We start from the raw sequence: 15,800 nt of genomic DNA, 5'->3' as shown, positions 1-15,800 counted from the left end.
GCTTTTTTTTTTTACCCCATGAGCTTTCTTGCTCAAGGCTAACACTATTAATCAATTGAGCCACAGATCATTTCCAACTTTTTGGTGGCTAATTGGAGATAAGGGTCTCATGGACTTTTTCTGCCCAGGCTTACTTTGAACTATGATTCTCAGATCTCAGCCTCCTAAGTAGCTAGGATTACAGGTATGAGCCACAGGTACCCAGTGCAAGCTGTTTTTTTGCAAGTCCTAGGGCTTGGACTCAGCCTGAGCACTGTCCCTGGCTTCTTTTTGCTCAAGGCTAGCACTCTACTTCTTGATCCACAGCACCACTTACGGCTTTTCTGTGTATGTGGTACTGAGGAATCGAACCCAGGGCTTCATGCATGCTAGGTGAGCACTCTACCACTAAGCCAAATTTCCATCCATGTAAGCTATTTTTTAAAGGCTTTTTTTTTAGGGAGAAAGGGGAGGATGAAGGAAGGAAGGGAGGGGGATTAAAGAAGGAAGAGAAGGATGGAGGGAGGGAGGAAAGAAGGAAGGGAGGGAGGGAGGGAGGAAGGAAGGAAGGAAGGAAGGAAGGAAGGAAGGAAGGAAGGAAGGAAGGAAGGAAAGAAGGAAGGAAGGAAGGAAGGAAGTTTATTTGGAGTTAGAGCAGAGATTAAGAGCAAAACTGGAGAAAAGTTGTGGTAGACAAAGCCTGGGAGATGGGAGAGCCCTGGATCTAGAACAGGATATCAGAGGACACCAGAATAGTAAAATTTAAGCATTTGCCCATTATTGTTTCTGATTTCGGCTTGATTGAAACATCAGAAATGTACTCATAACCTTGAATGCAATATGTAGAGTAAAAAATTGCTTCTCCATTCATTTCTAGGAGGCTGGGGTCAGGCAAATGGATAGAAATACGAGTAGAGTGGGAGTTTATGAAAGCTGGAGGGAAAGGAAATTGGAGAACTTCCTGCTAAGGGTATTGGCTTTTTGGAGTGCTAAAAATAATGCCTAAAATTAGATTGTAATGATGATTGCAAAGCTCTGTAAATATACTAAAAAGCACTGAATTGTATACTTGAAATGAGTAAATTTTATGGCATGTGACTTATTCCTTCATAAAGATGCTTCTAAGAACAGATACACTTACATGCTCTGCAATTTTAATAGTTTACAATCAAACTTTTAAACATTCAGTTTGGCTTTTTTTAAGCAATAAGGCAAACTGTATACCCTTAGAAAAATAAGCATATCTAATTTACTTTTTACTTCATTTGATAAAACTCACAAAGCTCATGGTTTTTACTTTATTTTCACTCATTAACATGTAAACATGGCCAATTTCAAACATTATTTCCAACTCCGTGAATCCCAGAGGGTCCAGTCTTTAAGGATAATGATTCAGTCTTTATGGTTATCAGATATTTACTATGCCATAGGAATTTTAAAAAGTAAAAGAAAAAATAGCTCTTTATATGAAGTGATATTTTTAAGCTGGCATGTAACTGAGCATTCAACAACCCAAATGGATGCCAACTGCAGGCCCGTTAGTTGTGGAAAGTTGTGGGAGTCTGGGGATTTAGAAGAAGGGCCAGGGGAACTGGAAGAGGAGGATATTGAATGGGGAGTGCAGGAAGCTCCCCAGGATAGTGAGGTGGCACAGAAGATTTCGATGTCAGTAAATGGTTAGAGCTGTTTCAGGACATTTCTGACCACTTCGTCTCCCATATTCCAGGAGAATGCACGCTCGGCTTGGCAACATGGCTTAAACCCTAAGAAATGTAGAGATTTTTCTGTTCTATTTCTGACATTTCATAGAGTTGGAAATCGAGGCTGAGAAAAGGTTTTTTTTAAAGGCTTGCTCAAGATGTATAAATAATGAAATAATGACAGCATTAGAATGCTGTCAAGGCCCTAAAATCTCCGTTCAGGTCAGATGAGGTAGGAAAACTAGGCAAAACACACTCCGACCAAATTAACTTATCTACTCATTATTTCTATACTCCTTTCTAGCCAGAATTCAAATTTATTGTTTTGTGTGTGTGTGTGTGTGTGCGCACACGCACATGCGCGTGCGCACCCATGTGTTATGCACAAGTACATGGTGCATCCATATAAAAGTTTAAAAGAATTGATACAAGAGAATATGAAGGACGAGGTAATAAGTTTGACAAGAAATGTACTCACTACTCTATGTATGTAACTGTAACCTTTCTGTACATCACCCTAACAATAAATAAAATTTGAAAAGCATTGAATATTATTTGCTCTCATTGGTTGGATAGTTCTTCGTTGTCTCTTTTGATTTGTTTTGCTGTGGTTTTTTGAACTAAACATGTATTACCTTTGTAATTGGAAAAGAGCAGGCCAGGTGGCTGGTGGCTCATGCCTGTAATTCTAGCTACTCCAGAGGCCGAGATCTGAGGATCAGCATTGGAAGCCAGTCCAGGCAGGAAAGTCCATAAAGACTGCTATCTCCAATTAGCCATCTGAAAACCAGAAGTGGATCTGTGGTTCAAAGTGGTAGAGTATCAGCCTTGAGCAAAGAGGGACAGTGCCCAGGCTCTGAGTTCAAGCCCTTGACCAAAAAAGGGAAAGAGAGACAGAGACAGAGACAGAAAGAGACAGAGAGACAGCGAGAGAAAGAGAGAAAAGGAAGGAAAGAGGAAAGGAGCAAAGGAGGAAGGAAAAAAGGAAGGCAGGGAGGGAAAAGAAAAATGACATAAAAATAATACATCAGAAAGCAGGTGCTTGAAAGGGGTGGGGAGTGAAGGAGAAAGAGACAGACAAATGAAGAGGAGAGGTGGGGGAGAATGCAGTAAAGAATTCAATGTATATCCTACCAAATTAACAAGAGTGATGGAAGGGTTGTGTAGGGGAGGATGGGTGAAAATGATGGAAGGGGTGACATTGATCAAGAAACAGTGTATTCATATGCTGTAAACCAACTGTATAACTCATCATGGTGAGGAAAATGGGGAGGGGAGAAGGCAGGGGGGGATGAGGAAGGAGGTAACAAGTTGGATAAGAAATGTATGCACTGCCTTACCTTGGAAACTGTGACTCCTCTGTACATCACTTTGACAATAAAGAAATAAATTTTTAATAATTAAAATATATATTGTAAAAAAACCTCAACAACCTACGACCGATAGCTTCACAGGCAGCAAGTACCAGAGCTGGGTTTCCTTTGAGGCCATCTCACCGAACCTTATCATCTCTCCTCTCCCTTATGATGCCTGCTTCTTAGAGATGCCTACACCACAGCTCACTGTAGCATACTCAGGGCTGTCTTTATTTATCCCTGTGGTACAGCAGCAGTCACTCATTTGTACCTGTTAGTCATTTCTGTAAAAACCTGTTCCCCGATTAAAGTGGTAGCTGGTCCAGAAGGGTTGGAGCAATTAAGAGTTAACAACAAATTCCCACAGCTCCATTCATCTGAGTAGCCTTTATTTCAAAGCAGTATGCTGCAAATGGCTCTCAAACCTTAAAAGCCTCCTGGACTGTGTCATCTCTCTCTATGTCCAATTTTTACTCCTATCAGTTTTTCAGGGTATGAGTTCTTCTCTGGCCTTTTTCTGAAAAGCTATGTCTCGCTCACTAATGGGTTCTTTTCCATGGTGAAAATGTAGAGGTTGGTGGAGAGAAGTAGAGCTACGAAACCAAGTGGGACCAGAGGTTTGTTGGAAGCTCTGAAAATCTGAGTCCATAACCCCATCTTTTCACCATTGAGCTCAAAAGGCAGGTGCTGATGATAGATACTGGGAATAGAAAGGGGTTGCCAATCAATTGAAAGCTTCTGCCTTGGGAATGCCCTAACATTTCTATCCCTTGACTTTTCATACAAATTTTTCAGCATCAGATAAATATTCAGAATAAGGAACATGATGCAGAATAGAAAGATTTAGAGTTGGAAGCTTTATGGCTTTGGAGGGGGCTGGGGGGTGTCGCTGTTAGCAATAGAATCCAGAGCTTTGCATGATAAGCAAGTACTCTATCACCATGTCCCTAGCCCCATCACCATTTCTCACACTACACAGAGTCAGAACCAAATAATTTGGACTTTTTTTTTTCACTTTTGCCATAGGCCTTCAGCCTTCAGAACTGAACTATAAACCTTTTATGAATATTCATTTATTGTCAAAGTGATGTACAGCGGGGTTACAGTTTCATATGTAAGGCAGTGGGTTCATTTCTTGTACAATTTGTTACCTCCTCCCTCATTCCCCCTCTCTCCACCCCCTTTCCATTTCCCCTCATGAGTTGTTCAGTTGGTTTACAGCAAATGGTTGTGTAAGTATTGATTTTGGAGTCGTTTGTCTTTTTATCCTTTGTTTCTTGATTTTGATATTCCTTTTCCTTTCCCTACTTTGAATACAAGTATATACAGTATCCAGGGTACTCAGATGAGATTTAGTGATAGCACAGGCACAACCACAGGAAGGGGATACAAGAGGAACAACAACAACAAAAAGCTACGGTTTCACATGGCATGTTGAAAATAATTACAACAGTGATATAACACTCATTCTCATTACATAGAGTTCATTTCACTTAGCATCATCTTATGGGTTCATAAGGGCATAGCTATTGGACTCTTGTGATCACCTGCTGTGACTAGCCTAAACCTGTGCTAATTATTCCCCATGAGGGAAACCATAGAGTCCATGTTTCTTTGGGTCTAGCTCACTTCACTTAGTATAATGTTTTCCAAGTCCTTCCATTTCCTTACAAATGGGGCAATGTCATTCTTTCTGATAGAGGAACAAAATTCCATTGTGTATATGTACCACATTTACCTGATCCACTCTTCTGCTGAGGGGCATCTGGGTTGGTTCCATATTTTAGCAATGACAAATTGTGCTGCAATGAACACTGTTGTGCTGGTGACTTTAGTGTGTTCTTGCTTGTAATCTTTTGGGTAAATGCCCAAAAGTGGGGCTGCTGGGTTGTAGGGGAGCTCTATGTTTAGCCTTCTGAGGAATCTCCATACCACTTTCCAGAGTGGCTGAACAAGTTTCCATTCCCACCAACAATGTAGTAGGATTCCCTTTTGGCCATATCCCCTCTAGCATTTGTTATTGTTAGTTTTCCTGATAATGGACATTCTTACTTGGGTGAGGTGGAATCTGAATGTTCTTTGACTTGCATTTTTTTTTTATGGCCAGTGATGTAGAGCACTTCATCATGTGTCTCTTTTTCGGTCTTTAGCCCACTTGTTGATGGGGCCATTGGTTCTTTGAGGATTTGTTTTGGAGGAAATCATTTTTTTAGTTCAGCATATATTTTAGATATGAGGCCTTTGTCCATTGTATGGCCAGTAAATGTCTTCTGTCAATCTGTGGGCTTTCTGTTTATCTTGCAAGCTATGTCCTTTGCTCTGCAGAAGCTCTGCAGTTTGATGCAGTCCCATTTGTCCAATGTTTCTTTGATTTGTTGCATTTCTGGGCCTTTATTAAGGAAGTTTCACCTGTGCCTAGGAGCCCAAGTGTTTCTCCAGTTCTTTCTTGTAGTGTTTTCAGGGTATCTGATTTTACTTCGAGGTCTTTGATCCATTTGGAATTGATTTTGGTGCAGGGAGATATATAAGGATCTAGTTTTAATTTGTTGCAGGTGTTGAACCAGTTTTGCCAGCACCATTTGTTAAAGAGACTGTCTTTCTTCCATCCTATTTTTTTTTTTTAGCTCCTTTAACAAAGATTAAGCAGGCATAGTTCTGTGGGTTCACTTCTGGGTCTTCAGTTCTGTTCCATTGGTCCTCTGGCCTGATCTTGTGCCAATACTAAGATGTTTTTTATTACTATAGCTTTGTAATACAACTTGAAGTTTGGTATTGTAATTCCTCCAGAACTGTTCTTTCTATTTAGGATTGTTTTTGCTATTTGGCGTCTTTTATTGCAGAACTATAAATCTTAATAGGCAGCCCTGCCCTGAACTCAGAGACGCATTGAACTAGGACACAACAAATTCTACCCTTTTCAACAAGAACTAATTGTCTTCTACAACAGGAAACATAAGTTTCCCTGTGGATTCTGTACAGAGACATATGCTAGTTTCTATGAAGCACCATACAACCAACGTTTCAATAGACATTCTTTTTAACATCCCAAGTCCCACTACGTTCCCCTCAACCCTTCAATCCTGCCCACGTAGGCTCCAAGTTTTCTCTGGTTCTCCCAGATCTCACTCATTTCCCTTTGATCATGGCCCCTATTGCAATCAAGCAGTCGATTAGTCTGTTTTTACTAATACAGAACAATTTGTTGATTTCCTTAACTTTGCATCCCTACACCCATCAAAGAACTCCCTTTGCAGTCAGCTGGTATTGCAATGCAAATAATTTTTCTCTATCATAAGTGATTGCTTTTGCCTGTCACAGTCTTGTTGGCTTAGCATGTCTGCTCCTTCTGAAACTGTAAATTCAAATGCAAGGAGGCTTCCTTCAAGGATAGATCAGAAAACACATGAGTCTTTCTTTAGTAGAGCTATTTTACAGGAATATAAAAAAAAGCTTGAGATGAGAAGAAACTAAAGAATTCAAGGTGAAGGAAAGGGAAAATAAAATTTACCAAGCCAGATCTTTACACACATTATTTCATTAAATCTGCAGAATACTTTATAACCGAGGAAAGTGACTGGTTTTATTTATTTTTACTTTTTTTACTGATGATTCTTTTTTTTCCAATTTTTATTATCAAACTGATGTACAGAGAGGTTACAGTTTCATACGTTAGGCATTGGATACATTTCTTGTACTGTTTGTTACCTTGTCCCTCATACCCCCCTCCCCCCTCCCACTTACCCTTTCCCCCCTGAGGTATGAACTCCATGTTATGGAGACAATTGTTATATCACAGTTGTAACTACTTTCAACGTCCCATGTGTATCTGTAGCTTCTATTATTGATGATGTTCTTGTATCACCTTCCTGTGGTTGTACCTACACTATCTCTGTAATCTTATTTGAGTATATTGGAAACTGTGTATACTGGTATTGGAACTAGGAAATTGAAAGGGAATACCAAAATTGAGAGACACAGGGTAAAAAAAGACAAACAACTACGAAAGCAATACTTGCAAAATTGTTTGGTGTAAGTGACTGGTTTTAGAGAACTGAAAACAAATCTTCAAAGTCTCATTGCTAGTAAGAGGTACAGCTAGGATTCTAAGCTAGGTCCATCAACTCTAGAGTCCAAGACCTTACCTTGTGTTCTATTGTTCTCGATGGGTTTGGGATTTCTATCTCCTTTGCTGACCCAACAAATTTAGCAGCTCAGAGTTGCAAGTGAGCTGGGTGTTGGTGACTCATGCCTCCTTCAGGAGGCTGAAATCTAAGGATTACAGTTTGAGGCCAACCATAGCAGGAAAGTCTGTGAGACTCTTACCTCCAATTAACCAGCAAAAACCTGGAAGTAGGGCCGTGACTCTAGTAGTGGAGCACTAGTCTTGAGCAAGAAAGCAAAGGACAGAGCCCAGGTGAGCCTAGGCCCTGAGTTCAAACCCCAGTACAGGCATTTTTTTTTTTTAGAAGAGCTTCTTCTGTCCACAGAAAGCCATTCTCTCACTTAGACTAACCAAGACAGGGACAGCTAGCAATATCATTTGGCTTGGTTCAGTCTCCTCTGGTTCCATTCCAATCCTATCCAGACAGGCACATGAATTTCCAGCTCTCACAGGGAGGTCAAAGCATTCTGGAATTGGGGTCGTAGATAATCTTGAGGCCTGGAGTAGAAAAGAACCTGTGCCTTCGATCAATACAGAATTTAATAAGCACCACAAAATACTACAGTGTGTATCTATTTTTTTTATCACTTTGGATACCAAATATTGCACAACACATAGTGAAAGAGGAAATAAAAGAAAATTTATGTGTGGTCTGTTTCTTGCAATATCTCTGAGACATATAAAACTGATTTTTTATTTTATATTTGAATGATTTAACAATTTGGTACAAACAGATTTAGTCTTGTAGTATAAAATGGGACAGAATACATTTTAGGTGTTTTGGTTTTTTCTTCTTCTTTTTTTCCCCACCAGTCTTGGGGCTTGAACTCAGGGCCTGAGCCCTGTCACTGACTTCTTTTGCACAGGAATAACAATCTACCACTTGAGCCACTTCAGCTTTTCCTGGGTGCTGAGGAATTGAAACAAGGGCTACATATTAATTAGGCAAGCACTATACCACCAGGCCACATTCCCAGCCTTAATATTTTAGTTTTTATTTTTCTGTCCTCTCCAAGATGCATTATTTTGTACACACAGGACAAGTTGCATATGAACCAGCTTCAGCTGCCTACTCAGTGGCTGAAGTGTTGTTGCTCAAGTGACTTCATTTCTTTTACTCTAATTACTTCCACTATAAAAGGAAACTAGTAGGCTGCATATGCCCCAGGTTTCCTTCTGCCCATGTGGTTTACAGCGTAGTGAACATCTGTGAGAGTCACTTACCCCTTGGGAAAAGCTATTGTCCATTCATAGGTCCCTTTGCATAAACCTAAAAAGTGCAAGTAGAAAAGAGAATAAAGAACAGAAGGTAAAAAGAGAGAGGCGGAAGGTGAAATTAAATCAGGGAGAATAGTTGTGAGCTAACATGACTTTGCAAACTTTGCTAGGGTATATATTTTTCTACTTGCATATTTCCAAGTTATATCTACTATCTTATATAATACTACCATTAACTCAACTAAAGAGTACACCCTGTAGAGTTTTGGTTTGGTGGGTTTTAGGGGAAAAATAACATCAGTGAGTACTTCTGCTGCTTGCACACACGTGTGAGAATGGATATTTCAATCTCTACCCATTTGGCTTCTAAATTTTGTCTGATATTTGTAGAAACTATGAAGTGATGTAACAGTCCCCTGAGAACCAAAGATGCCCTCCTTCCTAGTTACTTTTGTACAGTTACATATGATGCTTGTTTCTTGACTAGTAGAGACAGCTTTTCTAATAAACAAAAGAAAATAGAGAACTCTTGAATACTTCTTCTAATAGAATATAGGTCTACATTTTGTTTATTTGTTCTGTTTTTGTTGCCAGTCCTGGGGCTTGGACTCAGGGCCTGAGCACTGTCCCTGGCTTCTTTTTGCTCAAGGCTAGCACTCTACCTCTTGAGCCACAGCGCCACTTCCGGCTTTTTTCTATAGATGTGGTGCTGAGGAATCGAACCCAGGGCTTCATGTATACGAGGCAAGCACTTTACCACTAGGCCATATTCCCAGCCCCTAGGTCTACATTTTAAAGATACTTTTCCAGTTGTGACCTCTACAACATTTAATCTATTTCTCACTTGCTTGTCCTTGGCCAGTTTCCTCCTCTTGGGCTTATGACACAACATTCTCTTATTTTCCCCCATCTGCCCTCTAATTCTTGGTCACCTTGCTATACTAATCTTTTTGCAACTTCTCCCCTGTCACTGGGAGCTATCATTCAAATTATCCATTCCATTCTTTTGTGAGCTTATCATAGCCATTTCTAACTGTATCTCTAACTCTGACTGCCTTTGAATCCTACACACTCAATCATCCCACTGCCTGAACAGTTTCTACATGTGGATACCCCAACAGGTGTCTCCCACTCCATGTTCCCCAAACAAATCTCATCCATTTCCCTCTAAACTTGTGTTCCTTGTCTCCATAAATGTTATAATACTCAGTTAACTGAGCCAGAAAGCAGATTCCCATCCTCAGCACTCCTCCTTATCCAAAGCCCATAGCATAATTCATCAGACTCAGTTGAAGCAGACCCTACCCTGTCTGTGAACATGGCCATGTTTCTCCAGCCACACTTCTGCTATTTTTGCCCATCTCTCTCACACCTGGAACACTAGAGGAGACTACTTTCCCACTCTGCTTCCTCACTCTTGTCCTCTTCATTCTGTTCTCCACTCTACATTCTGACTGAATGTTTGGACACAGAAATGGGATCCCTTTTCCTTGCTGTTTCCCATGGCTCTTAAGATAAAATTCCTTGAGGTCACCTATGAAGTTTCTCTAACTTGCACTCAATTCTTCAGACTTAAAACATGGTTGGTTGGTTTCAGTTCTTCAAGAAAGCCATGGCCTCTCTCTCACCCACAGATTTCTATACATGCCATTACATTTTCCTGGATGTTGCTACACCTCCACTTCTCCTTCACAAACCTCTGATGGCTTTCTTAATTCCTTGATCTAATAGGCATAAGGTCTATCACCTGGTTTTCACAGGACTGTCACATATTTACGTAGCCACTCTTTCCACTGGCCTACATAATCCCTGAGAGCAAGTTCCTAGCTGAACTAGGAGAAGCCCTGTAAATATTTGGAAAATAAGTGAATATTTTTAATATATTACTGTCTTAAACAACAGCAATATATGAATATCCTAGTCCTATTTTATTCTTATGCAATGTAAACTAACAGCAGAAACTAAAAAGAAAAGAAAGTATTCTACTTGTTTCCCTAAAAAATTGTCTTTAAGCAGTGCAATGCTTTTTCCAAATTAAATCTGTATTAGAAACCAGTTTATATAAAATAACCAAATATAGAATTGCTCATGGAAAAACTAGGATGGGGAACCCCTTCCATTCACTCCTCTTAATTCTGAGACATTCCTAAGGAATCTGAACACTCCAAACTTTTTGAAAACTACTGATTCAAACAATCTTACCATAATTATGAAGAAATATTCCCATCACTGGAGGCATGTTTTTGAAATCTGAGGATTTGCTTAGCTAAAGAAACAGAGTCTAAATAGGACCATCAAAGAACTCTTTCAGCTTTCCTGATGATGTAACTTATTCTTAGTGGTACTGAGCTTTGAAGTCAGGATCTTATACTTGCTAGGTAAGTGTTCTACCCTTTGAGCCACACTCCCATCCTTTTTGCTTTACTTTATTTTTCAGGTATGGTCTTCTCCTTTTGCCTAGGGCCAGTTGTATACTACAATTCTCCTAGTTTCTCCTTGCACATATCTGGATTAGAGGAATACCACTACAATGGACTCCCTGATGATGTTCTTCTAATGATGAAGGAGAGAATGCAAAAGCTCCACAAAGGTCTAGGGATTTGAATTGAACACTTTTTTTTTGTCAAAAACCATCATATCTAAGGATTGTTCTATGCAAGTGAAAACAATGGGATTTACTCTGATGGCATCATTTCTTTGCTTGAAGCCTGAGGTCAATCACACATACAAAGCACTCTTGTTCCTCTGTGGTGCTAGAAATTACACTCAGGACCTTGGAGCATGAGAGGCAATCTCTCTACCACTGAGCTCTCTACCACCAGAATCATAGACAACATTCTAGCCTCTGTGCAGTTTGCTTTGTCTTACTCAGTTTAGGATTCTTTCTGTTAGGAAATTTTTCTAATGAATAATAGTGCTTTCTGCTGAAGAGGAAGCAATTTGCTGCAGACAGGATAGCACTTAGAAAAGCCCAAGAAAGACAATTGTTAATAGGAAATCATACAATAAGATGTCTTTTGGGTAGATGAGCTCAGTGAAGTGGTTGGGAGAGAAGTATAATTAAAGCCCACACAACTATGGAGGAATTTAGACAGAGAAAGAACAAGATCAGACAAATAAGTTAAAAATAATTTATTATTAACAGTATGGTGTCAAAGTATAGTCTTCCAAAAGTTAAAACCATGTCTCTCCTACTAACAGTGAATGTACACTGGCTGGCAGACTTACATGGCTATATGACTGTGAGATTAGCCCTGTCCTTTGGAGGGGCCTCTTTGACTAACTCACATACTTCCCCTCTCAATGGACTCCAAGCACTATTTGTAGACTAATTATTAAACTAAAAAGGAGTTAGTATTCATATTCTTGAAATGAGCCACAAGTCATCAGATCACACAGACTTACTTTTCCATTTGTTTTTATTAATGCATATTAATTGCACAAAATAATGAATTTCACTATGACCTTTTTACACATATAATGAACTTAGATCATATTCACGCCTCCTTGTACTCTCTCCCCATTCTTGCTTTGCAAATAGTCCCCTTTCTCCTTTTATGTCTGAAGAAAATCTTCTCTTGAGATTATTAAGAACACAGAGAATCTTGTGTAAGGAGACAACTACAAGGTGATTTTTGTACAAACTAGTAAATTCATCCAGTTTGGTCTTGTCTCCTTAAACTTACTCAAAGCAAGAAGTTGGGCTAATGGTGGTGACAGCAGCTGGGTCAGCTAATGCCACAGAAGGAGCCAAGAATATATTATTCACCCTAAACTCAAGAGAATTGTGGAAATTCCTGATGTAAGCATCTGGCACGTCCACTCCATGCCTTCCATGCATGATGCTGTGCAAAATAAACCATACACAGGTGGGGTTTGTCAAGGAGCAATGATGTTTGTCTCAAAGCCAATTCATGTTTCCAAGTATCATGAGATTTTTGCTGGTGCTGAGAAGAACAATGCCCTTGCTGGAGTCACAGTGGTGATCACCTGAGTCTGCTTGTGGTTCACTCTCAGAGTAGCACTCAATTGGGAATATCAAGCACCGGCTGGAAGAAGCTCTTTGTAACACACACCTGTGTTTCAGCATCTTGTGCCAGGGCTTGGCCCTGGAGGGGATTAAAACTAGGGTAGCAGTCAATCTCAAAAATGATTTATGCAATAAACTAGAATAACAAAGAATACTAAAGAGAAATATGCAATGTGAAGAAAACAACCAACATCAAGGAAACACATTAGACAAAACTAACTAGAAGACTAGTAAGCACAGGAAGATGAAAGAAGTAAAATGCAAGAAATCAAGAAAATAGTAGGAAACATGACACATCTCTCCATAATAACCTTAAATGTTATCAGACTCAATTCCCCAATCATAAGAAGTAGAGCAGTGGATTGGATCAAAAACAAGATCCATCTATTTGTTGTTTCTGAGAGACCCATCTCACAGTCAAAGATAAAAACAAATTATGAGTGAAGGGATGGAAATAGGTCTTTCATGCAAAGGTGTCCTGCAAGAAGGCAAGAGAATCCACATTGGTATCTGATAAAATAGATTTTTTTAATTAAAATCAGTACAAAGAGGCAAGGAAGGTCATTACATATTAATAAGGGCAATGATCCATGATAGTGATATTGACAGTGGTCAATATTTATGCATCAAACAATGGAGCACCTAAATACATTAAGCAACCACTTTTGGACTTACAGAACATGATAGACTCCAACACAATAATAGTGAACGATTTTAATACTGTGCTCTCACCAAATGACAGGCCAAACAAACAAAAGATAAGCAAAGAAGCCTCTGAATTAAATGACACCATAACTCAAATGGATTTAATAAACACCGAGATACAATGTATTCCACCCAACAATGACACAATTCACATTCTTCTCAGCATCCCATGCAACATTCCCCAAAACTGATCATATCATAGGCTACACAAGGATCCTAAGCAAATTGGTAACTCCTTGCATCCTATCTGTCTACACTGAAATCAAACTAGTTCTCTACAACAAAATATATTGCAGAAAACACTCAAACACATGGAGATTGAATAACACACTACTGAATTACACCTGGGTCACAGAAGAAATTATTAAGTGCTTACAATTCAATGAAAATATAAACACATCACAACAGAACCTCTGGGATACAGAAAAAGCAGTGCTGAGGGAAAACTTTATAACTCTAAGCACACACATAAAGAAAACAGAAACAGCTCATGATGCAACTAAAACTTCTAGAAAAACAAGAACAAACTCAAAATTACTAGACAGAGAAAGATAGCAAAGATTAGAGCAGAAATGAATGAAATAGACTAAAAAATGTATACATAAAACCAATTAAACAAAAGACTGTTTTTTAAAAAAAATCAATAAAATTGGTAGACCACTAACAAGATTGACAAAGAAAACAAGACAAAATTCAAATCAATGAAATCAGAGATGCAACCAGAAACATTGCAACAAACATCTAAGAAATCCAAAATGGTTACAAAGGCCTGCTTTCAAAACCTGTGCTCAAAAAAAAGGAAGGAAAACCTAGCAGAAATGGACCAATTTCTAGAGACATACAAACTACTTAAGCTGAACCAAGAAGATACCGGAAAAATAACATGCAATGAGATTAAGGAAGTAATCAGAAGTCTTCCAACAAGGAAAAGCCCAGGCCCAGTTGAATTCACTGCTGAATTTTTATAAGACTTTTAAAGATGAACTAACATCAATACTCCTCAAGCTTTTCTGTGAAATAGAAACAGAGGGAGCAATTCCATGTTCAGTCTATGAAGACAATATCACACTCATCCTAAAAGGATCTGAAAAAAAAAGAAAACTACAGACCAGTTTTCCTAATGAACACAAATGCAAAGCTCTTCTATAAAATATTAGCTAGCAGAATCTAGAAAAAATTTTAAAAATTCATACATTATGACCAAGTAGACTCACACAGATGCAAGGATAGTTTAACATATGCAAATCAAAAAATGTAATTCACCATGTCAACAGCAAAAGATAAGAACCACATGATCATCTCAATAGATACAGAAAAATCCTTTGACAAAATAAAGCATTCATACGTGTTCAAAGCTCTGAAGAAGCTAGGAATAGAAGGAACAGTCCTTGAAACAATAAAGGCTATATATGACAGACCAACAGCCAACATCATACTGAATAGGAAAAAACACCAAAACCATTTCCTCTAAAATCAGGAGCAAGGCATGGATGTCTACTCTCTCCACTCCTCTTCATTATAGTTGTAAAATTGCTAGCCATAAGCAATAAGGTAAAGAAAGGACATAAAAGAGATTCACATCGGGAAAGAAGAAATAAAACTATCCCTATTTGCATATGACATGATACAAAAGGATACAAAACACTCCATCTTCAAGCTCAGAGAGCTGCTCACCCACTCTGGCAAAGTAGCAGGATACAAAATTAACCCACAAAAATCAGTAGTCTTTCTGTATGTAAGCAATGCACAAAATAGAAAGGGAGATTACGAAAACAACTTCATCTGCAATAGACTAAAACAAAAGCAAAATACCTAGGAATTAACCTTATCAAAGGCATAAAAGATCTTTATAGTGAAAACTATAAAAATCCAAAGAAAGAAATCGAAGAGGACACCAGGAAATGGAAAGACCTTCCAGGTTCATGGATGGTAGAAAAAATATTATGAAAATGGCCACACTGCCAAAAATGATATACAAATTCAATGTACTCTCCATCAAAAACTCAATGACATTCTTTACTGAGATAGAAAAAACAATCCAAAAAATAATATGGAACCAGTTTGATAATAAAAATTTGAGAAAAAAAAATAATATGGAACAACAAAAGACCTTGGATAGCCAAAGCAATTCTAGGCCCCCCAAAAGAAAAAAAGCAGTGTGGAAACTCTAGGTCTGCTCACTTCCAGTTTTGGATCAGGATCTGGGCAAAGTCTCAGCTGACATCATGTCCAAACAGGAACATGGCAAGAAAAAGTCCCTAAAGCAGCCCAAGAAGCAGGAAAAGGAGACAGATGAGGGGACAAGTCTTCCAGCAGAAACAGAAAGAGGAGCAAAAGAAACAAGGAACAGAAAGGGAAGGCCACAGGGAAGAGTCCTCTGCCTACAGGTGGAATTAAGAAATCTGGCAAAAAGTAAGCTGTTCCTTGTCCCTAGAATGATGGTGATCCTAAATTTTGTTCCCATTAGACATCTGTATTTCCTGTCATAACATCTCTGCCACCTATAGGTAGAATGAAGTTTTATCTAGAACTCTAAGAACATTAAGAACAACCTTAAAAAAAAAAAAATCCTACAGTGGCTCAGTCTCTACTTTGTCAGTCATTGTAATGTCTTCCATTCCTACCTTAGCTGTAAATTTAAAGTAAACTCA

The 15,800-nt window shown here is 38.8% G+C and overlaps 1 pseudogene; it reads left to right on the top strand.

Moving 5' to 3' along the window:
- Positions 1-15,374: 15,374 nt before the first annotated feature.
- LOC125356851 lies at positions 15,375-15,565 on the top strand (annotated as a pseudogene).
- Positions 15,566-15,800: the final 235 nt, after the last annotated feature.

The sequence above is a fragment of the Perognathus longimembris genome, chromosome 8, assembly GCF_023159225.1.
Source record: "Perognathus longimembris pacificus isolate PPM17 chromosome 8, ASM2315922v1, whole genome shotgun sequence".
Classification (NCBI taxonomy): Eukaryota; Metazoa; Chordata; class Mammalia; order Rodentia; family Heteromyidae; genus Perognathus; species Perognathus longimembris.
Note: the sequence above shows the minus strand (reverse complement) of the source record. Positions and strands in the feature narration are given on the sequence as shown.